The 26,225-nt window shown below is 39.8% G+C and overlaps 1 protein-coding gene across 4 annotated transcripts in view; it reads right to left on the reverse strand.

The window, feature by feature from the left end:
• Positions 1–26,225, reverse strand: part of ITGA1 (integrin subunit alpha 1) — a 172,225-nt gene that overhangs the window by 131,250 nt on the left and 14,750 nt on the right. The window lies entirely within an intron of this gene.

Genomic DNA, 26,225 nt, shown 5'->3' on the forward strand with positions numbered 1-26,225 from the left:
GAGGAGCCCGTGCACCGCAAGAGTAGCCCCTGCTCTCCACAACTAGAGAAAACCCGTGTGCCGCAACAAAGACCCAACACAGCCAGTAAAAACAAAACAAAACAAAAAAAAAGACCTTCCTCTCCATAAAGCTCTGTGGACCTGGCTCCTTGGAGCCCTCCTTTGAGCACCCACTGAACACACCCAGGTGTGCCCTTGAGAAATCTCAGAAGGCTACAGCTGGAAAAGGCCTTGTTCAGACCATCTCATCAGAGAGTGCCCTTGAATGATGAGGACACTGAGGCCCAAGCAGTTGAAATATCTCGCTTAAGGTAACATGGCTAGTCTACTGATGGGACCTGGAGGAGAAAACAGCTTCCTTGCTCTTGTTCGAGTTCCCTGTCTACTGTCCCAGACGAGGAAGCACATGAAGCAAGGATGTGCCGTCTTCACTAGGCGTCCGTGGATGAAATTACAGCTCAGACAAAGCAGAAAGATTAGAGGCGACGGGCCTTCTGCAGTCTGGAAGCTGTGTTTCCACTGGGTAAATCCATGTCCTGAGTAGAGGCTAGAACAGGGACTGGTGAGGGAGCAGGGTCAAATGACAGGCTTCCAGTTGGCCACCCAAGTGTGCCACGGCCTTGCACAGAGCAGCCAGGTACTCAGCTGCCAGCTCTTCTAAGTAAGCAGCAGTGCTGCCTCCTCGGGGGTTGAGTCCATTCTCTGGGCCCCACCCAGCCCGAGTTGAAAAGAGTCCCCACATCAGTGGGAGGAAGTGGGTGGAGGAGGGCTGGGTTTCATCTTATTTCTCTCTGTATCTCTAGTGCTTTGCATAAAAGAGATGCTCAAAGTATGGTTATTTGAGTAGAATACCTAATTACAGCCAGAACGTTGTTACCACTCTACCTCAGGCAGAATATTTCTCCCCTTTGGGTCTCAGTTGCCAAGACTTCAAGTAGCAATGTTGCTCATAACTCTGCGGTACTCTTCTGAGACTGAAGTGAGATTTCGCACGTGAACAGCATTTGGGAATTCTAAAGCGCAATAATACATAAGGGACAAAACGTGGGAAAACTGCCTGCACGCGGCAACTTCTCAGAGAGGCGCAGCTCCAGTCGACATTCTTTATCCCACAAAATACACGCAGTTGAAGTTGTGAGAATACAGGCCTGTCTACTGTCCTGTAACACAGACATTCCTGCAAGTAACCTCATGTCTTCTACAAAGTCACGTGGAAAAATAATAGAGCTTACAGTGAAAATAGAGTTGGGGCAGTCTACTCAAAACCCACACAATTTTTTGGCCACAGCACGAATAACACCAATAACCCCCCAAATAAAAATACTAGCACGCTTCTAAAGGCATGTTAAACTTCTAACAAAAAATGCCACACTAAATGTGGTCTTTAATGGAGGGAGCAAGAAAATGTTGAGGTTGCAGAGTTATGGCGACAAGGGGAAAACGAACTGAATGTGGGGCCGGCCAGGTAATAAATTCCTCCAAGAAATCACACACACGGCAAAACTAAGCCAAGAGGAAGAATGCGAGGAAGACTGGCACTGCGAACATACTGTGTTAGTCCGTGTGGGCTGCGTCCAGCTCTTAGTGTAACTGGCATTTAGGTACTGGTACATGGTGGCATAAACGTTAAGGTGCTGGGGAAAGCGCATGAGAGCGATGTGTTGGAGTGACATCATTGCCCCACTTACCAATCACGTATGAGCTCTTTTGCTTACAGCAACATGCACCCAAATAGAATACTCTGGTCTTTTTTATGAATTTCAAAAAGACCATTTTCACTCAGAATAGGGGAAAAAGCACCTAAAAACATATATATATATTTTTTACAAGTGTAGGTTCCTGGACGCCACAACAGACTTCTTAGTTTAGTTCACTGGACATACTTTGAGAAACTAAAATCCCTAAGCAGCCTAGAAACACGAACTAAAGGCAGTCACCCTTAACTTTCATGCTTTTGATGGTATCAAAGTTTACTGAATATGTCTCCATATTCACTAGTGTATATAAAATTGTCTTTATTAATCAACCAACACCTATTTATTGAGTACATATCGGTACTGTCTTCCTGTAGTGATTATCACTGGAGAAATAAGATACACACACACCCACACACACACACTTAGAAGGTAGGCTATCACTACAAAGAAATATATGACAACTATCAACTTAACAACACAGATATTAAGGATTACATAATTAGACAAGAGCTTTGTCTACTACGTTAAAGGGTAGAGAATTATAAACACAACAGACTATTTTAGAATAGGAAAACAAGCAGAGAATGTACCAAACATCCTATCAGCTTATGTCTTTGTCAACCAACTAAATAAAAACTGAGATAATAATATGTTTCTTATTAGTCCTCATCCGATTGATTTCTCGACTCAGCACAAGAATCACGTTCTTTAAATGCTGTTCTGTGGCAGGCCTCACCAAGCATCACCAAACATCCGTGTGCTTCTCCATATCTCCCAGCGCCCCTTGCAGTGAGGTGGGAGTCATGTGGGCTGGTTCTGGTCACTGAGTGATGAGTATACGTGATAACGTGTCACCTTCAGCCAAGACAGTTGAGAGCAGGTGTGCTGTTTCCTACCAACACCTTTCTTTTCCCTTCTGCTGTGATCTTAGAGGGATGTGTTCCTGATGGCACGGTACAAGATGGAGTGGGGCCACCCCACCCACACTGGGCTGAGAAATGTGAAAGAAATAAAGTCAGTGTTAAGACACTGACATCTTGGGGTCTTTCGACAGCTAACCGTTTTTACCTTGTTATTACTCTTGCGTAAAACTTCTGATTCCTAGATACTTTCAAACGACGATAAAATTAGAATTTAAAAAATTAGAATTAGAATCTCTAAATGGTGACAGATTGGCTGCCTTTCTGGTGTCCATGTTAATGCTGGATGATTTATTAAGGCACTGAGGACTGAGTTGGCTTCTTGTTAGGGTGGCCAAAAAGGGATGCACTAGCCTTCTCTAATTCTCAGAGTTCTCTGATGGCCTAGGTATTTCATTACTTTCAATCTCTTCCTGGAGAAAGGAATCACACAAAAACATTCTTAAAAGGCATCGTTAAAGGTGAATGTGGGAAATAGTTATAAAAATCTGAGGTCTAAGCTTAGCTGGTTTATTTCCTGCAGGAAATTCCTTAGAACACAATGGCTCAGATGCTGTCAGGTAGGCTATCCTTGGATATACTTCGCAGGAAATTCACAAAATATTCTTGTGCAGCAGAAGGAAATCCTGTCCTGGACATTTGTGCAATGGGTTTGAGCCCAATTTTGAAATTTGTCTACCACAGGAAAACAGTAAAGCTTATTGTGCGAGGACACATGGCTCCAGGTCAGCACTTCAAAAAGTACTGGTAAAACGCAAGCTGATTTCAATGTGATTTACACACCAGCATCTCAGCTGAATATATTAGATAATCACACTATTTTTTTAAACTGAGCAAGCCATGATGCCAAGGAAATAAATGTATAATAAGGTTAATTTTTCATAATTGCTGAATTAATAACTTATGAATACATAGTCACACATTTTTCTCCTTGAACAAACAATTATGCCTAAATTGTAAATGGACTCTATATCATGCTCTAGACCAAAGGTCAGCACACTGTCCTATGGGCCAAATGTCACCCACCTCCCGTTTTTGTAAATAAAGTTTTATTGGAACACAGCCATGTCCTTTAGTTTACTGCTGTCTATGGCTGCTTTTGCACGACAATGACCGAGTTAAGTAATCACTAAGGAGACTGTGAGGCCTGCAAAGACTGAAAAATGTACTATCTCCATCTCCTTTCAGAAAATAGGGTTGCTGACCTCTGCTACAAATAAAGTTGGAACAACCTTTTAAAATAAGTATATCATAATTTGCATAGCAAAGATACATATTACAACTAGTTTAGATCTTTGAAAGTCTCCATCATCCTAATCTCCTATACTTAAACAAATCAAAGGCAAGAAATAGGGTAAGACTCTGGCAGGTAAAATAAATGTTATTCTGACTTTGCTTTGTTTTTAATCTTTGATGCATTAAAGCACAATTGCACCTGTCTGCATTCCTGTTGTGACCCTAGAACGATGTCTGTCTTCTCAAACTATTTTAGTTTCTTTGAGATCATAATCTCTATTTGATCAGGACATAAAAGCTTTAAAAGCAACGTTCATTTCATGTAAATTGATACAGCCACTATGGAGAACAGTATAGAGGGTCCTTGCAAAACTAAAAATAGAATTGCCATATGACCCAGCAATCCCACTACTGGGCATATACCCAGAGAACACCATAATTCAAAAGGACACATGCACTCCAATGTTCACTGCAGCACTATTTACAATAGCCAGGACATGGAAGCAACCTAAATGTCCATCAACAGATGAATGGATAAAGAAGGTGTGGTACACATATACAATGGAATATTACTCAGCTGTAAAAAGCAATGAAACTGGGACATTTGTAGAGACATGGATGGACCTAGAGACTGTCATACAGAGTGAAGTGAGTCAGAAAGAGAAAAACAAATATCGTATATTAACACATAGATGCGGAGTACAGATCAACCGGTTTGCAAGGCAGAAATAGAGACCCAGATGTAGAGAACAAACATATGGATACCAAGCGGGGAACGCGGGGAGGGTTGGGGGGGAATGAATTGGGAGAGTGGGATACCAAACAGCACCCTCTAAATATATGCAGTTTATTGTCTGTTAACTGTATCTCAATAAAAGTTCTTTAAAAAAAAAAGTAACATTCATTTCACATTTAATGAAGCTCTAACGAAGCTTGTGACCAGATCTCCCTATGGCCACAGATTTCACATTTACTGAGCACCTACAGCGTGACCTGAGTGCTTACGTAAAGGTTCCATAGTTTCGTGTTTGCCACAGTTGCAGGTGGCATTTTCCCCACTTTATAGATGAGGCTCACAATGGCTTAGTGATGCCCAAGGTCATAAAATCACTCAGTTATGGAATCCAGGTTTGGACCTAGTTCTCCTGAAACCAAGCCCAGGGTCTTTTCTACTCCACATCTTGTATTCAACAGTTCTGATATATTATACTCTTACTGAATTTTTACGAAAAGTAAGAAAGCCAAATAAGGGAAAATAAGGTTTGAAAAGATTAGCATCTTATTAGGTTTGAACCAGAGTAAGTGTTTAATGGAAAAAATTCCTCAGATATGATTTCTTAGTGGATAGCATTTAAAGCTTTAGAATGTGTTGGATTTGAGAGGTTTTAAACTGTTCTAAACTGATTCCAAACTGACACAAGTTTATCACCCCAAGTGCTTCCATCTCTTCTTGCTTTTATGGAGCCAATTCTATCCAGGCAAAGGAACCCAGCTGCTAGGTGACACTCCTTGAAAACATTACTTCGAAGAAAATCCCCATCTGCTGTAGCCAGTCATAATACAGACAGACTTTTACTATTATTATTTTTCCTGTAATTTGGAATAAAAGTGAAAAGGCCTCAGAGGGAATAAACACACCACGTTCCAGAAATTCAGCATATTGAAGAAAGAGCTTTGCCATGTCTCTGGGAGGGTTAAGCCTCCAAGACCCTAGGAGGAGACGTGCAAGGCTCGGCTCTGCGGCCAGCTCCTCCTGGATGTGGCCTCAGAGTCCCTCCTCTGTAACCAGGACCCTGGTCTCTGAGAGATGGCCGGGCAGGACCCTGGTCTCTGAGAGATGGCCTGATGGTAGGCCTCCTCAGCTCCTGTGAATGAGTCCTTTCTTAATCGACTAATTTGCAAAACAGTTCCTTCAGCAGCCTGCAGCTTCCCTGTCCTTGCCTAAGAATGAGTTTCTAGGGTGTTCACGGAGCAGGGAGGTGGTGGGCAACATGAAAAGTTTATGCCGTGACTCAGGGACAGTTCTTTTAGATTAACAGAAATAAACACTAACTTCGTGGTTTAGGCTCCTGGCTATGAGCAGCTAATATGTACAACTGGGTGTAAGGCAACATTAATGTTCATCTTTCCTATAAAGAAATTGTCTTTGTTTGAAAACAAGGATATCTGTCTTTGTTTCTGCTGACACATTGGTTTCCTTTCAGAACTGAAAACATACTCCGTGTTCATGGATATTTTTTGAGTCCCAAGGAGAAAATTTTTCAATATGGCATCTAAAGCAGGTAAAATGTCTTAAGCTTTTACTCTGGACCAAGCATGATAAAAAAATGTCAAAAAGTCTCACTTAATTTTTCAAAAAAAGAAAACAAAACCCTATTAGGTTGGCACTTAGTTTACCAGTGAGGAAACTGAAGTCAGTCACTGAAATAGTCTTTATTAGAGATACTGAATCCAGGAGGTCTAACTCCAGAGCCTTTACCCTTAACTACCACCAAATACTGTCTCCTTGTTGTATATTGTTCCTGCCTTTATGGAATTTTTGTGACTTATGTCTGGTGATAAATTCAAAATTAATCTTCCTTGATTTATCAAGAATATAAGCCCATCTGTAATTACCGATTTAATTCTGTAAGAGAAAGTCACATTACTAAATTGCACCATAAACGTAACTACTACTGTTGTGAAGACCTCTTGCAATTAGACACCTCCTTGGAGTAACAGTCTCAGATGACTGACTTGAGAAAGGTGCTGACCTTATTATTTCAGGATTTTAAAATCATCTGGAAAAGATGACTGCTAAGTAGACATTTATTTACATTCAATGTTATTGTTGAAAGGCTTAGCTCAGTGTTTTTCAAGCACACAAGAGATCAGCCCATCTCCATCCTTTCAACAAAGGCTCTAAAACTGGAGCCAAGACCAGTCCTGGGCAGGCACTCACTCGTGCTCCTCCAAACCTCCACCCAAGCAAAGGTCACTCCAACCGAAGCCAATCATGGCCAGTGGTGCTGAAGAGATGAACATGGGGGTGTAGGGCTGCTAGACAGCCAGTTACATTTGAATTTCAGGTAAGCAATGAATAATCATTTAGAATAAGTCTGTCGTGTTTGCTGTTCCACCCAGCCCTTAAACATGACAACCTCAGGAAGGTAGAAGAGAAGCACTTGCTGTATGTTTTATATTTTTTAACTTTGGCTCACCTTCAAATTGGGGTTTAACGGTAAGAGAGTTAAAATCCTTGTGGGTTTTGTTCTTTAGAATTTCTGAAACCTACCCTGCTTAGCATTTGGTGCCCAAGAGGAAATCTGGGTGTATGTGCTAGTTCCTCCTCTTCCATGCTTGAAGTCTGACAGCTGGATTGGGAAACAATGTTGAGGCTAAGGACAAGGGAGCGGGGAGGAACAACATCATCTTCCTCTTTCCTGGCTTCCATTTCCTTCCAGAGCCAGACGTCAGCTGGGGAAAAGCAGTGATAAGACGTAAGCGGCCCGAGGCGACCAGAGAAGCCAGGTGCTCCCCGAGTCTCCTGAACGTCCACTGTGCTTCAGGACTAACACTGAAACTCCTACTGAGAATCTCCCAGTCTAAAAATTTAGTCATCTGCCGACGGACTGCGACTATTCAAATAAGCCATCATTTTAAATCTAGCGGTAGGACTGGTGCTTAAGTTCTTGCTGGTGAATCGGACATCCATCCCAATATCAGGAGCTCAAGAGCAAACTGAAGCCAAGGCGGGAGGGAAGGAGTCACACACACGAAAAAATAAAGTGCCAATTATTCAACTAGTTTTTATGGTTAGGTAATTTTTTTTTTTTCTATGAAGCCTGAAAGGCTGCAGGCTAAGGTTTTCCTAGCTAATCAGCATCTCTGCCCTGATGAAGAATGTGAGAGTCAACACCTACTGGACTGGATGAGCTAGTGATGGGACATCAGGCCCTAGAGTCAGACGGACATGGGTTCCAGGCTCAGCACCACCCCCGCTTCTTCCAGCAGGTGGCTGACTTAGGGTCTGAACAACACCAGTCTGGCTGCAGGCCTGTGCCCCTAACACGGGATAGAGGCTGCCTTGTATGGGATTTAGTAAATGTTAGTTCTCTTACTCCTACTGTTCTAAAATGGTTAATGGATAATATTTTCTTTTATCTTAGCTCTCCAGTATCGACACACTCTTCCCAGTTGAGGAAAGGGGTGGAATTTCAGGATACAGAGGAGATGAGGATAGGCGTATAGAACAGTCCTTCATCGTGCCTCCTGGTCCACAGAAGGTGAACATGTGACCTCTGGATGGCCAGTCTGATGTTCCTGCACGTTAAAGGTTATTCTCAGAAGCTCAGTTGAGTTTTAAGTCCAGCGGATTGGTGGTGGCTGTCTGGGGGTGGCGATTCCATCAGCTGTGCTGTCCTACACAGATGATTTCTGTAGCAGGGATTTGACTATGCCTTCCTCTTTTTTTATCCTGTCTGAGGCCTCTTCATCTTCTTCTGAAATATTTCTTTGTTGCTTACATTACCAGAGTTGCTTTCTATTGTTTGCAACTGACTTAGAAATAGTAAGAGAATTGTGGTTTGTCTACGACTTACCTGTGGCTGAATCACCCCGACAAAGAAAGCTGAGCAGTGGAAGAATGATACTCAAACGGTACTCATTTACAGGTACCACAGGAATTAAGGTGACAGAGTGGAAGGAAAGACAACACCTACTGTTCAACCTAAGAATTAACATGAATTTTGCTTGATTGGGAGTTTACGGTGGGTCATGGCTGGTATAAATTCAGCCTCAGCACCACGGGGCCACGTGAGCTCTGTGGCTCAGTGCACAGAGCTAGGGCCTCCCAGGTGGGTGGTTAGGGTCCTCTGTGCACACACAGTGGTGTCCTTGAAGGGGCTACTGTTCCTGGCATGAACTGAAATGTGCTTTTCTATGTTCCTCCTCCTTACAGGCTTGTATCAGTTACAAAAGTAGCGTTTTCACCGCCATCCTGTGTGCAATGAGGTGAGACATGCATTACGTATCCCAATATAAAGAAATACAAATATTATAAAGACTGAGAACGATCTGGCTAGCCCGTCTCCTGCTGAAGGTAACTGGACAGAGTGGGTCTACTTTTTCTGGTTATAACACTATCTTTGACAGATCTTAGGGATTTATGATAGGAAGAGGCTTCAGGCATTTCTTTTGCCTCACACGTCCATGTCTGATTTGATACTCAAGTGGGATGTATGGCAAAAAGATGCCCTAGGAAGGAGGAATGAAACTCAAGTAGAGCTCTTATTAATTTCCAGGTATTTGCTTAAATCATATTATTTATTCTCTGTAACTCTACCAGGAAAGTTTTGTCATTTTTTCCCATTTTACAGATTAAAGCGCGTAAACCTAAATTTGAGGATCATAAAGATAAGATGACTTGCCCAAGACAATTAATCTACAGCTTCCCATTGTTTTCTATGCTCCATCTCTTTTTCTTAGCCAGATGCTGATGGGTGTTGTGGCCACAGAACACTTTAAGGCCAACTGGCCTAGCAGGTGATGAAGGGCTAAGGTTTAACCTGGTTGCAGGTAACAAACACCTGGGGGGCTTTTTTAAAAATGTACAGATGCTTGGGTTCCTTTCCCCAAATATTCTGACTTAATTGCCTGGGGGTGGGGCCCAGTTATCACATGATTTTTAAAACTCCCTAGTTGATTTTAACGTGCTGCCTGGTTTGAGAACCGCTGGCCAAACTGAAAGAACATTCCAGTAAAAATAAAGACCTGTGTTTTCTCATTGCCTAGTTCTTTGGGACAGCAAGCAAAGCTGATAGGGGAGGAAAAATAACAAGGAGGAAAGTGGCAGGACTGTGCAACTTGGCATGTCATTGGAATGCGGCAAACTATTCAAAAATATTTTTAAAGTCTAAAATTTTTGTGTACCTATTGACAACGTGTTTTAAACAACTGTTTTTCCCCTAATGCTCAAGTTTAAAGTCCCCCTACAACTTTGAAAATTTGGGAGTATCTGACAAAGCATTCTAAAAAATGACCCTCAGCTCTGGAATTTGCTCCTTCTAGAAGGCTGCTCTCTTTAGCAGGCAGCCAAACCCCAAATTTGGCAGCTTTTGGAATATGGTGCAAAACAGATTCTTTTTAAACCTGAGAGTCACTGAAGATTTATTTTGCTGGAAAGATACAACTTTTAAAAGTAACAAGCAGTTATTGCTACTGCACCAAGTGGAATCAGGGATCTGCAAGGGTGACTAGGAAATCAAGTGCCACCCATCTTTCTTCAATCTACGAATGAAGTGGAGGTTCAAAAGGATGAAACAATTTCAAGCCACACAGCCACGTGGCAGGGCCTGGGCACACGCAGATCTGATTCACAGGTCAGCTCTCACGGCTGCCCCACCACAGCCAGAGTCCTCTGAGAATAGCATGGATGGTCTCTTCTGTGATTCATAGCGATTTGGAAAGGCAATGTTTTTGCAAATGCTTACATACAATCTTTGGTAACCATAGTGAATAGCATGTAAATGACACTAATTTTTCGTGTGCAACACCCTTTTTTATAGTCTCAAGTATAAAATCTGGTTGTATTACTTTCTTGATTCTGACAACTAAAGTTTCTAATTCATTTAGAAGGACATATGTGAACCCATGCATCACATGAAAATCTAAGAGCTTTAAAATCTACAACAAACCATTATAAAAAGACTGGGTCTTTCTCCACATTTCTCGTCTACTCACACCACTTCCCACTATACTTTACTGTGACCCAGAGAAAGGATAAGAGCTAGAGATAAGGGTGAAAATGATTCCCAGAAAGGCAGGAAAAACTCTAACACTTATTAAGCTCTGTTAAGTTCTAGGCAAGGAGTTAGGCCCAGAGTGAGAAATTCACTTTGGTGATAACAGACTCACATTCTTAAAAATACATGACTACATTCAATGAGGCAGAGAATTAATTGTGTCTCAGCTCTTCTGGCTTGCCCACATTCCACACGTTATTCCACTTCCTTTCACCCAGGCTGAGAACACCACTGAGACACAAAGGGTCAGAGAACTATTCCCAGAGTTAATCCATCTTCATAAAATAGATTGTGTTCTTTTCTCCCTTCTGCAGAAAATTTCCTTTCCTTCCACCACACCCAATCCACATTGGCCATTTAGTAACATGCACTACTTAAGAGAGAAATTACTGTTTATGAAGGTTATTTTCCTGAGTTTTATACCAAGGATGAAATGGTAAATAAAGAGACAGGAAAGACCACAGGTCTTCCTGCTGTTCAGCCTCTGGGCTTTCCCCAGGCCCAAGTCAGCTCACCTTCCGCTTGACAGCAGACCCAGAAGCCTGCTTCCTTTTCCCTGATGTGGCCACCACCACCCCCTCTACCCTGGACATCCTCCTTTCCAAGAATGGCTGTGGAGTAGGACATGATGTCCTGCTCCCCTGCTCACGGTCCCTTTCCTTGCTGTCCTGCAAAAAAAGCAACAACCTCTCTTTTCTGGTTTGTTTTGCTAAGTCATGAGAGAGAAACAGGAGATAACAAAAATATGGAAAACACAAAGGTTCTAGAATCTTTCCCTTCTTTTCTGTCATGGTCCCCGTTTGTATTTCTGATTCCACGGATGCCTTTTCCACTTCTTTCTGAGAGTAGGAGGCAATGTAACCTCCTCTCTCCATGATGTTTCTTCTCAGATTTGTTGACTCTTTACCACAAATATTTAACATCTAGAGAGCTTAGGGACCACAGGGACCACCACTTACAAGAAAAAAATTTCACCAAGTAAATTTGAGAGGAATGCTTTCAGTTCTCTTTGCCTCATTCCTCTAGAAAATAATGCAAGATCAACGTGAGCTTCTGCAATTTAGCAGCTTAAGCTCTGATAGCACCTCCTCAGGGAAGTCTTATTCCTGTACCGCCTGCAGTGCTATGACTGCTTGTTTCCTTTCTGTCTGTCCCCGTCCTAGACTGGGTTTCCCTTCAAGGAAGGGAGTGTGATTGTCTCCATTCGCCTCACATTGCTGGGCACTGGCAGAGTGCCTGGCACACAGTAGGTACTTAATAAGCAGTTGTCAGAAGAATGAAATGATTCCCAGGAGAAGAAAGGCAGGAGGCGGAGTCTTTCTCTAGCAGAAGACAGTCGTACAAAGAATGGACAAACGGACTCCAAAGCTGGATTTGAGTCTCAGTGATGCTTCTGAGAGAGGCACTGTCTTGCCCCAAATGAAGAATTATCTGATAAAGGAGGGTTTAAGGCATTTTTAGAATCGCATATTGTTCTTTGTTCACTTACCCCAGCTGCCTTCCAATGTGCACTGATGACAGGAAAACGAGTAAGAAATTGCAACAGGATGGATCAAACAGGGATGTGGACTCTATGAAAAGCTCTGGTTTGTGTGAATTTGAGCAAGTTACCAACACTCTCTGGGCCTCAGTTTACATCTGTATCAATGAAGTGATTAGGTCAGACAATATAAAAGTTTCCACACGGGAAAAAAGATGGCAGCGAAGTAGAGGGACGTGGAATGCATCCCTCTCCACAGATGCATTGGGGATGCATGGAAGGACGCAGTCATTCCCACAGAGAACCAGCTGAACACCAGCAGACGGCCTCGGACACCAGAAAGGACCTCAAGGAGCCCGACATAACTGGTTGGGAGGCATCTACGAGGGCTCAAAGAGGGGGAAGCGGCGGAGCTGTGGCAGACGGGAGTGAGGGAGAAACATACGGAGGGTCCGCAGCGCAGCTCAGCGTTCCTGGACCCAGACGATGATCTGCGGCTGAACGGAGGGTCCGGGAGCGGGAGCGTGGGAACCGGAGAGCTGGTTCGGGGGAGAAACATTGTTGCCAGTAAGGTGACGGACCGAGAGGACAGGAGGGAAGAGGTCCGCGGCGAGGTCCCTGAGAGCTGCCCGGCCATGATGGCGGCTGGAGGCTGCAGGCTCCCGGGCAGGGGGGAGGAGCCGCACGCGTAGCCTCTCTCTCTCTTTCCGCGCCTCTGCAACAGGCAGTGGAGAGACGCCCGTGGGCCACCTAAGGCGCTCAGGGATAACAAGCACCCTCAGGCGCTCGGGTGGGGCTGGATTAAAACCCCTTGGAACGCCGGCAGCAGGGAGGCTGCCAAGGAAAAAAAAAAAAAAAACTGGAGAGAGGCCCAACTCTAAGACTTTCTGTTTACACCTGAGCCACCGGCGTCCCTCTGCAACAGGCACCTCCAAGCCCGACTGAAACAACAGTGTGCCACTGCTCACTCACTCCCAGGAGAAGGAGCCACTATTGTACCCTCTCCCTCCCCACACACCAACACTTGCAGGCGAACCATAAAGGAACCTCTGCTGGTCACAGAATAACGCAAAAGAAACCCAAGGCGAGTAGGAGGACACTTACAGCTGAGACTCTAAGGAAACAGAAATATTAGTATCAATCCTATTGAACGGGTCCATTCTGGGATCAGTTCTGGATTTTGTTTTTCCTTTATTAATTACAATCTTAGTCCTAAGGGATCTACAAGTTTTATAACATAATTTTTTAATGCTATTTTTTATTCTATTTTTATTTTTTTGCCTTTTTATATACTTCTATTTCTAGCTAAGTTTTTGGTAGTACGGACAATATATCTCTCATACTTCTCTTTCATCCCTATCTTTTATACATTTCTATTCCTTTCTTTTTATTTGCATATTTCCAGTCACACTACGCTCTTCTGTTCCCCTGTCTTCCATCCATTTTTAGTTTATTTTATCTTAACATACTTATAAGCAACACTATTGATCTGCTCAGACTCCTTGCTCTATTCTCCACATGACACACCACCTTGGTATTTAATATTAGGTTTTTGTCTTTATCTTAGTTCTTAGTACAATTGTCTAATTTCATTCTGAGAATCTCCATTCTGTCTGGTGGTACTCTAGCTCTTTTCTATATTTGATCCTAGCTTACAAAATCTCCCTGGATTAGTGTTTGTATGTGTAAGGTGTTATTTGTTTGTTTGTTTGCTTTTGCTTTTGTCTCTGATTTGTTCTGTTTCAGTTGTCAATTTCTGCTGGGTTTCTCTTTGAATATCTGATAGCACACTGGGGTTCTGTCAGGTCTTTCCAGAGCCTTATGTCCTAATGGATTCAGTAATTGTGTGTCTTATACATGTATGTGTTTCCTAGACTTAATATTTGTTTAACCCAACACTTGGACATTAGTCTGAGGCTCGGACAGTCTTCTATAAACACCTCTATCACCAGGACAAGCAACCCCAAAATTTGGACAACCATGAGGAAACAAAGAAACACCATGCAGGCAAAGGAGCAGGAAAAAAACCCACAAGACCAAATAAATGAGGAGGAAATAGGAAAAATGCCTGAAAAAGAATTCAGAGTAATGATAGTAAAAATGATACAAAATCTCGATAACAAAATAGAGAAAAGACAAGAAACAGTTCATAAGAACTCAGAAAAACAAACAGCAACGGATAACAAAATAACAGAAATTAAAAATACTCTAGATGCTATAACCAGCAGAATGACTCAGGCAGAAGAACGAATAAGTGAGTTGGAAGATAGAATGGGGGAAATAAATGCCACAGAGCAGGAAAAAGAAAAAAGAATAAAAAGAATAGAAGACAGTCTCAGAGAACTCAGTGATAACATTAAATGTACCAACATTCGAATTATAGGCATCCCAGAAGAAGAAGAAAACAAGAAAGGGTCTGAGAAAATATTTGAAGAGGTGATAGTGGAAAACTTCCCCAACATGGGAAAGGAAATAATTAACCAAGTCCAAGAAGCACAGAGAGTCCCATACAGAATAAACCCAAGGAGAAATACACCAAGACACCTATTAATCAAACTAACGACAATTCAACACAAAGAAAAAATATTAAAAGCAGCAAGAGAAAAGCAACAAATAACATATAAGGGAAAACCCATAAAGATAACAGCTGACCTTTCTACAGAAACTCTGCAGGCCAGAAGAGAATGGCAGGATATACTGAAAGTCCTGAAAGAGAGAAACCTACAGCCAAGAATACTCTACCCAGCAAGAATCTCATTCAGATTTGATGGAGAAATCAAAAGCTTTACAGACAAGCAAAAGTTAAGAGAATTCAGCACCACCAAACCAGCCTTACAACAAGTGCTAAAGGAACTTCTCTAAGTAGGAAACACAAGAAAAGGAAAACACCTACAAATACCAACCCAAAACAATTAAGAAAATGGTAATAGAAACACACATGTCAATAATCACCTGAAATGTAAATGGATTAAATGCTCCAACCAAAAGACACAGACTGGGTGAGGGATACAAAAACAAGACCCTTCTATATGCTGCCTACAAGAAACTCACTTCAGACCAAGGCATACATATAGACTGAAAGTAAAGGGATGGAAAAAGTTATTCCATGCAAATGGAAGTCAAAAGAAAGCTGGAGTACCAATACTCATATCAGACAAAATAGACTTTAAAGTAAAGAATATTACAAGAGACAAAGAAGGACACTACATAATGATCAAGGGATCCATCCAAGAAGAACATATCACAATGGTAAATATCTATGTCCCCAACATAGGAGCACCTCAATACATAAGGCAAATGCTAACAGCTATAAAAGGGGACATCGACAGGAACACAATAATAGTGGGAGACTTGAACACCCCCCTTACATCAATGGACAGATCATCCAAACAGAAAATAAATAAAGACACACAAGCTTTAAATGACACATTAGACCATCTCGACTTCATTGATATTTATAGGACATTCCATCCAAAAACGACAGACTACACTTTCTTCTCAAGTGCACATGGAACATTTTCCAGGATAGATCACATCTTGGGTCACAAATCAAACCTCGGCAAATTCAAGAAAATTGAAATCATATCAAGCATCTTCTCAGGCCACAATGCCATGAGACTAGATATCAATTACAGGAAAGAAACTGCAAAAAATACAAACACATGGAGGCTAAACAATTCACTCTTAAACAACCAAGGAATCACTACAGAAATCAAAGAGGAAATCAAAAAATATCTAGAAACAAATGACAATGAAAACACAACAACCCAAAACCTATGGGATGCAGCAAAAGCAGTTCTAAGAGGGAAGTTTATAGCAATACAGTCCTACCTTAAGAAACAAGAAAATGATCGAATAAACAACCTAACCTTACACCTCAAACAACTAGAGAAAGAAGAACAAAGAAACCCCAAAGTGAGCAGAAGGAAAGAAATCATAAAGATCAGAGCAGAAATAAATGAAGAAGAAAGGAAGGAAGCAATAGCAAAAATTAATAAAACTAAAAGCTGGTTCCTTGAGAAGATTAACAAAATTGATAAACCGTTAGCCAGACTCATCAAGAAAAAAAGGGAGAAGATGCAAATCAACAGAATTCGAAATGAAAAAGGAGAAGTAACAACGGACACCATAGAAATACAAAAGATCGTGAGAGACTACTACAAGCAACTATATGCCAATCAATTGGATAACCTGGAAGAAATGGATACATTCTTAGAAAAATATGATCTTCCAAGACTGAACCAGGAAGAAATAGAAACCATGAACAGACTAATCACAAGTACGGAAATTGAGGCAGTGATTAAAAATCTCCCAACACACAAAAGCCCAGGACCAGATGGGTTCACGGGTGAATTCTATCAAACATTTCAAGAAGAGTTAACACCTATCCTTCTCAAACTCTTCCAAAATATTGCAGAAGGCGGAACACTCCCAAACTCATTCTACGAGGCCACCATCACCCTGATACCAAAACCAGGCAAAGATGTCACAAAAAAAGAAAATTACAGACCAATATCACTGATGAATATAGATGCAAAAATCCTCAACAAAATACTAGCTAACAGACTCCAACAGCACATTAAAAAAATCATATACCATGATCAAGTGGGGTTTATCCCTGGGATGCAAGGATTCTTCAATATACGCAAATCAATCAATGTGATACATCATATAAACAACTTGAAGGATAAAAACCATATGATCATCTCAATAGATGCAGAAAAAGCTTTTGACAAAGTTCAACATCCATTTATGATAAAAGCTCTACAGAAAATGGGCAAAGAAGGAAATTACCTCAGCATAATAAAAACCATATATGAGAAACCAAAAGTCAACATCATTCTAAATGGGGAAAAACTGAAAGAATTCCCTCTAACAACAGGAATAAGACAAGGGTGTCCACTCTCACCACTATTATTCAACATAGTTTTGGAAGTTTTAGCCACAGCAATCAGAGAAGAAAAAGAAAGAAAAGGAATCCAAATTGGAAAAGAAGAAGTAGAATTGTCCCTCTTTGCAGATGACATGATATTATATATAGAAAACCCGAAAGACTCTACCAGAAAACTGCTAGCACTCATTGATGAGTTTAGTAAAGTAGCAGGATACAAAATTAATGCACAGAAATCTCTTGCATTCCTATACACTAACAACGGAAGAGCAGAAAGAGAAATTAAGGAAACTCTCCCATTCACCATTACAACAAAAAGAATAAAATACCTAGGAATAAACCTGCCTAAGGAGGCAAAAGATCTGTATGCAGAAAACTTTAAGACATTGATGAAAGAAATCAAAGACGACACAAACAGATGGAGGGACATACCATGTTCCTGGACTGGAAGAATCAACATCGTGAAAATGACTGTACTACCCAAAGCAATTTACAGATTCAATGCAATCCCGATCAAATTACCAATGGCATTTTTCACAGAACTAGAGCAAGAAATCTTATGATTTGTATGGAAACACAAAAGACCCTGAATAGCCAAAGCAATCTTGAGAAGGAAAAATGGAGTTGGTGGAATCAGGCTTCCTGACTTCAAAGTGTACTACAAGGCCATAGTGATCAAGACAGTATGGTACTGGCACAAAAATAGAAAGGAAGATCAATTGAATAGAATAGAGAACTCAGAAGCAAGTCCAAACACATATGGGCACTTTATCTTTGACAAAGGAGGCACGAATATACAATGGAAAAAAGACAGCCTCTTCAGTAAGTGGTGCTGCGAAAGTTGGACAGCTACATGTAAAAAAATGAAATTAGAACACTTCCTAACACCATACACAAAAATAAACTCCAAATGGATTAAAGACCTACATGTAAGGCCAGACACTATAAAACTCCTTGAGGAAAACATAGGCAGAACACTCTATGACATACATCAAAGCAACATCCTTTTTGACCCACTTCCTAGAATCATGGAAATAAAATCAAGAATAAACAAATGGGACCTCATGAAACTTAAAAGCTTTTGCACAGCGAAAAAAACCATAAACAAGACTAGAAGGCAACCCTCAGAATGGGAAAAAATAGTTGCCTATGAAACAATGGACAAAGGATTAACCTCCAAAATATACAAGTAGCTCATGCAGCTTAATACCAAAAAAGCAAATAACCCAATCCACAAATGGGCGGAAGACCTAAATAGACATTTCTCCAAAGAAGAGATACAGATGGCCAACAAACACATGAAAAGATGCTCAACCTCACTAATCATCAGAGAAATGCAAGTCAAAGCCACAATGAGGTATCACCTCTCACCAGTCAGAATGGCCACCATCACAAAATCTGGAAACAACAAATGTTGGAGAGGGTGTGGAGAAAAGGGAACCCTCCTGCACTGTTGGTGGGAATGTAAGTTGGTACAGCCACTATGGAAAACAATTTGGAGGTTCCTTCAAAAACTACAAATAGAACTACCATATGATCCAGTAATCCCACTCCTGGGCATATACCCAAAGAAAACCATAATCCCAAAAGAAACATGTACCATAATGTTCATTGCAGCACTATTTACAATAGCCAGGACATGGAAGCAACCTAAATGCCCATCAACAGATGAATGGATAAAGAAGACTTGGCATATATATATATACAATGGAATATTACTCAGCTATAAAAAGGGATGAGATGGAGCTATATGTAATGCGGTGGATAGACCTAGAGTCTGTCATACAGAGTGAAGTAAGTCAGAAAGAGAAAGACAAATATTGTATGCTAACTCACATATACGGAAGCTAAAAATGGTACTGATGAACTCAGTGACAAGAACAAGGACGCAGATACAGAGAATGGACTGGAGAACTCGAGGTTTGGGAGGGGGCAGGGGGTGAAGGGGAAGCTGAGACGAAGCGAGAGAGTAGCACAGACATATATATACTACCAAGTGTTAAATAGCCAGTGGGAAGTTGTTGTATAACAAAGGGAGTCCAACTCGAGGATGGAAGATGCCTTAGAGGACTGGGACTGGGAGGGTGGGGGGGGAGTTGAGGGAGAGTGGGGGGGGAGTCGAGGGAGGGAGGGAATATGCGGATATGTGTATAAAAACAGATGATTGAACTTGGTGTACCCCCCAAAAAATAATAAATAAATAAATAAAATTAAAAACTTAAAAAAAAAGTTTCCACACAGCATTAACATTTTGTGATTCTAAATGATTCAGAGCCATGTACTACAATGTATTTTCAATCTTCCTCTCTTCCACCTTATCAAAAAAAAAAAAGAGAGAAAAAGAAAAAAAAATGACTTCTACCATTGTGAACAATACACTTGGTGGGGAAGAAAAAACTCTAAATTATGGTCACAGGATCAATGAGCTGAAATACAAGATTAAAATGTTTTATAACCACAGAGCAATTTTTCACACTGGTGTCAAACAAAAAGTTCTAGTTGATGTTTACACTAGGATATGACGAAAAATTCCAGACATAAAACTTCTGGAACTTAGATTTGAACTCAGAGGACCTCCTACCTCTGAATAAATTTTACAATTAAAATCTATTGGGAATTTTTTTTCCTTAACAAGTATTCATCTTTCAACAATTATTTAAGTTTTCTTATTAAGACTATCATGGTACGGTAAAACTCTGGCTACCCGGAACTGTCCCTCCAAGTATGGCAGATAGCTAAAGATTTCTTTAAGTTAGACTATCTTTTAATGATTTTGAAGGAAAACAATTTTGGAAGACATTCTACTTCCTTCACTTCTGAATGTAATTCACTGAATGCAATCCAATCCTTTCCTCAATATGAACACGAGTTATTACAACACAGCAATGTCCGCAACCCCCAGTGAAAGTCTCTGAGCCCTAGACTTTTTTTTTCTGATGATGATTCAGGATCCACCTGAGCTGTCATTTCTCACTGCAGTCACCTCCCTGTCAGCTTGGCCACCTGTGGTCATTTCTCCTGGACATCTAATTTGCTGATGAAAGGTATGGACACATTGCTTAATTCATCTTTGCATACCCAAGGGTAGCATAGTTTCTACGACTTAAGGTGCTACTATGTTAGAATAATGCATGAATTAACACAGTAGGCTTAAAACATTTTTTAAAAACAAGCTTGCTAAAACTGAGTATGAAATAATAAGCTGAGTAAGGGCTTGAGGGGCTTGGTTTAATATACAGACACAGCAGTTACTGTACACTTTCAAATCCTCAACTATATTTCAGATTAGGATGCCATATGGTTTAGTTCCTGATTTACCATTAGAGATGAAAAATAACAGTGGAAGGTAAATAAAAAAACACACAAAAAGTTTGTACAAATTTTGGCCGATTATATAAAATTTAGTGTTACCAAATAATTTTTCTATTTCTAGGTACATCTGACCTACTCCAAACAGAAAACTGAGCAATGACTGGCATTCCTATATTTTTCAGGGAGTTGCTTGATTGGGCACCTAATCACAGCCACCAGCGACGTGACTTTGGACAAATTATTTCACCTCTTTTAATTTGTTTTCTTATCTGAAAATGGTAATGACAAAACCTTTCTCGTAGGGCTCTCCAAAGAATTACATATTTCCTTTTAAAGCACTTCCCATAGGTCTGGGCTTTAATAAGCGTATGGTTACTTTCATTTTAACTGGCTGTCCATTCCTAGAGTTGGGACAGTGGTGCCAACCCTGTGCATGGCCCAGAAACGTGGCTGTAAAGACACTGTTCTCTTGTATTTGCTGCCTGGCAAATACTGCCCTGCCTCAGTACTGGGTGTTTCGGAACCAAATGTGGCAGCCTAAATGGCAATAAGCTCTAAGTCCTCTAGGTCTCCTGCATCACAGAAGAACAGGCATGCTGAAGAATGTGGGCAATGCTAAGGGATGAAGGAAAGGGAACTTAAGAGAAGATGGGTAATCCAAATCCCTACAATTTATCATAAATGTCACAATCTTTAGCAACTGGCATCTAGAACTATAAGACCTGCCCATATTGATGTCAGTTGCTATAGAATTAAAATATTCACCGTCAAAGCAAAGATAATAGTGTCAGATTTGCATGCAACTAAAGTGGTTGCACACAAAAGTGGATTTTCCTTGAGAAAACACATCAGCTTCTCCTAAATTTAAATGAATAAATTCACAATATCCCAGTTTCTTTCCTGGTGTTATTTACCACAACAGAATATACTAACATGTTTCTTAATATAGAGAAATTGATACTTAAAAATAAATGGCCTATCTTTCAATTAGTATACTTGGAAATCTACAAAGAACACTCTAAAATATGCATGAGAATAGATATGGCGATACTGTATCAAACACTTCCTAAAAAGGAAGAATTCTTGCCATATAAAGAAACATGATGAATGAGATTTTATCATCTTCACTTCAGCTTAACAAATATCTTTTGCCAGTGTTTTTTCATAGTCTTTCTAATTTAACTATCTCCTTCCTGAACTTAGCTGATTTCTTTACTTCTAGTGAAGTTTACCTGCTACTTGATGTTAAGTAACTCCTCAAGTTGTTCTAGACCATTACTATAGATTTTACTCTCCAACATCTTAACTGCACTGCTGGCTGAATCTTTTCTAAGTAAGGCATGCTTGATACACAAAAATATTATACTTGCATCTCAACTCCGTTAGAAATCATTTTGGCTTTTCCATAACACTTTGGCACTAAACTTCTAAATTCAGAATTCATCAGCAATACTAAACAATGCATTAAGAAAATCCTGAATAGCACTTTTCTAAACTATCAGTACTAAAGCTCTTAAAATACATAAACTGCATCACAGCACAAAGTTTAAATATGCTGACATAGACATGAAGAAAACTATTTTATTTAGGGCTTTAAAAGCTTTATCTAAAATTGTTTGTTCTTTTTTAAATTGCTTTTTACATCCCCATTTTAGCTGTTCTTCACTAATTTGGGAACTTATTTACTGAAAAATCTGTACCAACAAAATTATGGGCTGATCAAAAGCAATTTTTAAAACAGACATAACTTTGTAAAATTTATGCCACAATTCTGACACATGTGGTTCTGCAGGGAGTAAAAGAGGAAGTGGTGAGGGAAATCAAAGATGCATATTAGGATAGGAAACATGGGGCTAAGTGCCCTACAGCAGTAACCCTTCAGCCTGAATGAAATAGAGCTTGCTAATAATTCCTGTACTATGGGAATCCTGAGAAAAATCTTTTAATAAATTCAATCATCACCCCCAATACATCCTTTTTTTTTTAAACAAACTTTTCATACACTAAATTAGTAAATGTACATGGATGTTAAGGTCCACTTAAAAAACATACACAAAAGTAACCACCCCCAACTTAGAAATTTTTATAAGAACTTTAAAAAATTCAGCTTTTTAGACATATATATAATACCAACTGTAAAATACATAGCCCGTGGGAAGTTGTTGTGTAACAAAGGGAGTTCAACTCGAGGATGGATGATGCCTTAGAGGACTGGGACGGGGAGGATGGGGGGGACTCGAGGGAGGGAGGGAACATGGGGATATGTGTATAAATACAGATGATTGAACTTGGTGTACCTCAAAAAAATAAATAAAATGAAAAAAAATTCAGCTTTTTTATGAAATCAACACTTTAGCTATTCTACATATATATCTCTAGTACAATATAGAGATGTGTAGGGGAAAATTAATTATCTGACCATATTAATTGCTGAAATCTATAAACACCTGTGCTTCGTTATAATACAGAGAATGGAGTTAAGTAGCATTTAAAGAGATTAAATATTGCTGTTTCCCTATGCGTCAATGTATGGTCCTCTTTTATTTCTAGTTTTATTAATACTTTCTAGGTCATTCTTATTCCTCCATGATTTCAGGTCTACTTATATACTGACATTTCTTGTATTATTATCCCCAGCCAAACGCTTCCTCCTGAACTTCAGAGCTGTATGCACAATTGCATGAGGGACCTTCTGGAGGCTGATTCATTTGGTCATTCATTTAGTGTGTGTGTGTGCGTATATATATACACATACATACATACATATTTTGAGCATCTACTCTGTGCCAAGGTTTGTTCCTAGCACTGGGGAAATAGCACTGAACCTAAAAGACAACAATCCCTGCCTTCCTGGAGCTTATGTTCTAGACAATAAGCAAAACAACTAAGTGAAACTAAGCGTTACAGAGAAAAATAAGAAAAGGAAGGATAAGGGAATCTTGGAGAAGTGACATTTGTATAAAAGGCTGGTTTAGGAAGACCTCACGGAGAAAGTGACATTTTTAGCAAAAACCTGAAGGCAGTAAGTAAGCATATAGCAATCTCGTGGAAAAGCATTCCAGATGTCCCACAGGCACTTCAAACCAAAGATTCCAAACTGAAATTTCATTTTTCCTTGCAAGTCAGCGTCTCTTCCTATTTTTCCTGTGTTTGAATTATGCCATCATCTCTCCCATCACTCAAGAAAAAAAAATCTGAGATCCACCCTTAGACTCTACTCTTTCCATAACTCTGAACAATCCTCATGTCCCTCTGAGCCTACCGAATATCTCCTTTTGACTTTTCATTCCTACTGCAGAGAATATTGTTACTGCCTTTATTTAGACCATCATCATTTTCCTCCTATATTTTTCTAAGAAGTGTTCTCTTAACCTGTCACCTTGCCTTCAGTCTTGCCTCCTCCAATCCATCCTTGATGCTGCCAAACAGTGATATTTGCGAAATGCAAAGTTTATCATGCCATTCTCCTGTTTAAAACTTTTCAGTGGTTTCTCACAGTGGTCAAACCTACTCTTTACAGTGTCACGGAGGGTCTAATGTAATTAGTGCACTGGTCCTGCCCTCCTCCTCTTCCTGATAACCTCTCCAGGTTCATCATTTTAAGTAAATTTACCAGCTCTTGCTCTATATACTTCCTTCTAAAAGTGATCCCTTACAACACTGTACCTTCTTATACTTTCTACGACTTACTTTTATCCAGTGATTTGTTTACATGTTTCTTTCCTAAACCCAGTTCAGTACTTGGTCAAAACAGGTACTAAAAAATGAATGGATAAAATTAAATGTATTGCTTTTAATGAGTGGTGTAATATAAATATGGATGCCCCAAGTCTACTCTCTGGCCACAGGCAAAAGGATTTCTCTCTCTGCAAACTCTAAGAAACACCTTAGAAACCCCTTTTCAACATGTAATTCAACATATTCTGATACTGAACACAAACAGCCAGTTTTATTTGCTTGGAAAACCATCTGCTTTAAAAAAGCAAAATAGTACTTTCCCAACAAACAGCTTTCTACTTTGGGGAATTCCCATATACACCGTTTCATCTATGTACTTTAACAACAGAGAATTTCAATTCCAGGTTATATGAATTGCAGAAACTGAGAATCACTTCTGTTAAAGATACTGTCAGGTTGAGAGATCTGGTTATAGGGATTAAAAAAAGGAAATTAAAGTTAGCGACGGAAAGTAAATAGAGATAAAAGAAAGCTTTACAAAGCTATTGCAGTGGCACCTGAGAGGAAAAAAAATCCAACTTGTATATAAGGGAGTAATGAAAGTGAAATCTGGAATCAACAATCCAGATGTAAAATTAGCAAAATATTTAACATATGATAGGAGACCAGGAACAGCAAAATGCAATTTGATATGTATCCTATCTGGAACAAAATGAAACAAATAGCAAATGTCTCATTTACTGAGCCTAGTGAGGGCAGCAATCTTTAACAACAAGCACCTTATGGGAAATAGAAACTTACAGCACAACATTGCATTAATTTGCGAAGTATGTTACTGACAGTGTTTCCATCTGTTACCACAGACATTCCTTAGTAATGCATGGCTATTGCAATTAAACTACTGTGTATGATTTCCAGAGACCTATGGTTCATTTTGTTTTTTAAAGAATAGTAAAAAATAACTTTTTTTATTCTATATGCTCCTATCACTATATTGATATTTACACCTATGTATCTAGGAAGATTTATACTTTTTATAATGGTATTGGTATAAAATGTAACTTTTTAAATATATGAATTCTTAAAGCTATTTTAAACACGTTTTAGATATGAAAACAGGCTTTCATTTAGAGCTTTATAATTTAATTGAATACTGGCAGTTTAGTTCTCTTAAAAGATCTTAAAACTTAAGATGTTTTTCTCTCTGTTTTTCCCTAGGCAGAGGTTAGTACAAGGAGAATAAGCTACTGCCTATGTTTATCAGCTTTCATTATACACAGCAATCAACTGGAGATGTTAACATACAGATTGCAATTCAATAGGTTTAGGGTAGAGCCCTGGATTCTGGTTCCTAACACGCTCTCAGGGGATGCTGCTGGTCCATGGACCACACTTTTGAACAGCAAGGCCTGAATCAAGGGTCTCAGACTTGATGCCTATTGGAATTGCCTGGGAGATTTTACAGTGATTTGAAAAAAACACCCCAGCATTTCCAGGGGTGCAGGCTTATTTAGTTTGGGGCCCAGTCTGGGTATCGAGTTTTTAAAGCTCCCAAGGTGAAGCTAAGAGGCAGCTAAATTTGAGAACTTATGCCCTAAAGTGTATTGGCTAGATTTATCGTGAGCTTTTATTTCCCCTGGTTTCTATTAGTAAGGATAACAGCTAGGAATAACCAGTTCTGCGTAGATTATGAGCAAGAGGCCCCAAATCTCCAAATTCTTAACGAGAATGTGATGTATTATCAATCAGGCTCTAACATTAAGAATCTTAGTGACTTCATATCTACACTTACAAATAATTAATAACATATTTCTAACAATCTTAAATATTCATGAATTATAATGAAATGACAATCTGAATTATTTTGACTAGGAAGTACAACAGACATACAAAAATGTGATTTTAAAGTATATGGAGGTGTCAGAGAGGGGATGAACTGGGAAATTGGGATTGCCATATATACATTAATAATAAAAAAAATCATATTGTACACTTTAAATATATGCAGTTTATTGTATATCAATTGTATCTCAATAGAAGTTCTTAAAGAAAAAATAAAAATAAATAAATAAATAAATAAAGTATATGGAGGTGTCTATCCCTAACTGCAGACAAAAAGGTTCAGGTTAGGAAGTTTATAAAAAATAATCCTCAAACCTGGCACTTACACCAGGAGAAAGGCTCAGACACAGAGAGTACAAGCAAAGGTTTACTGAGTGCCCTTATTTG

Source organism: Hippopotamus amphibius, chromosome 1 (assembly GCF_030028045.1).
Source record: "Hippopotamus amphibius kiboko isolate mHipAmp2 chromosome 1, mHipAmp2.hap2, whole genome shotgun sequence".
NCBI lineage: Eukaryota > Metazoa > Chordata > Mammalia > Artiodactyla > Hippopotamidae > Hippopotamus > Hippopotamus amphibius.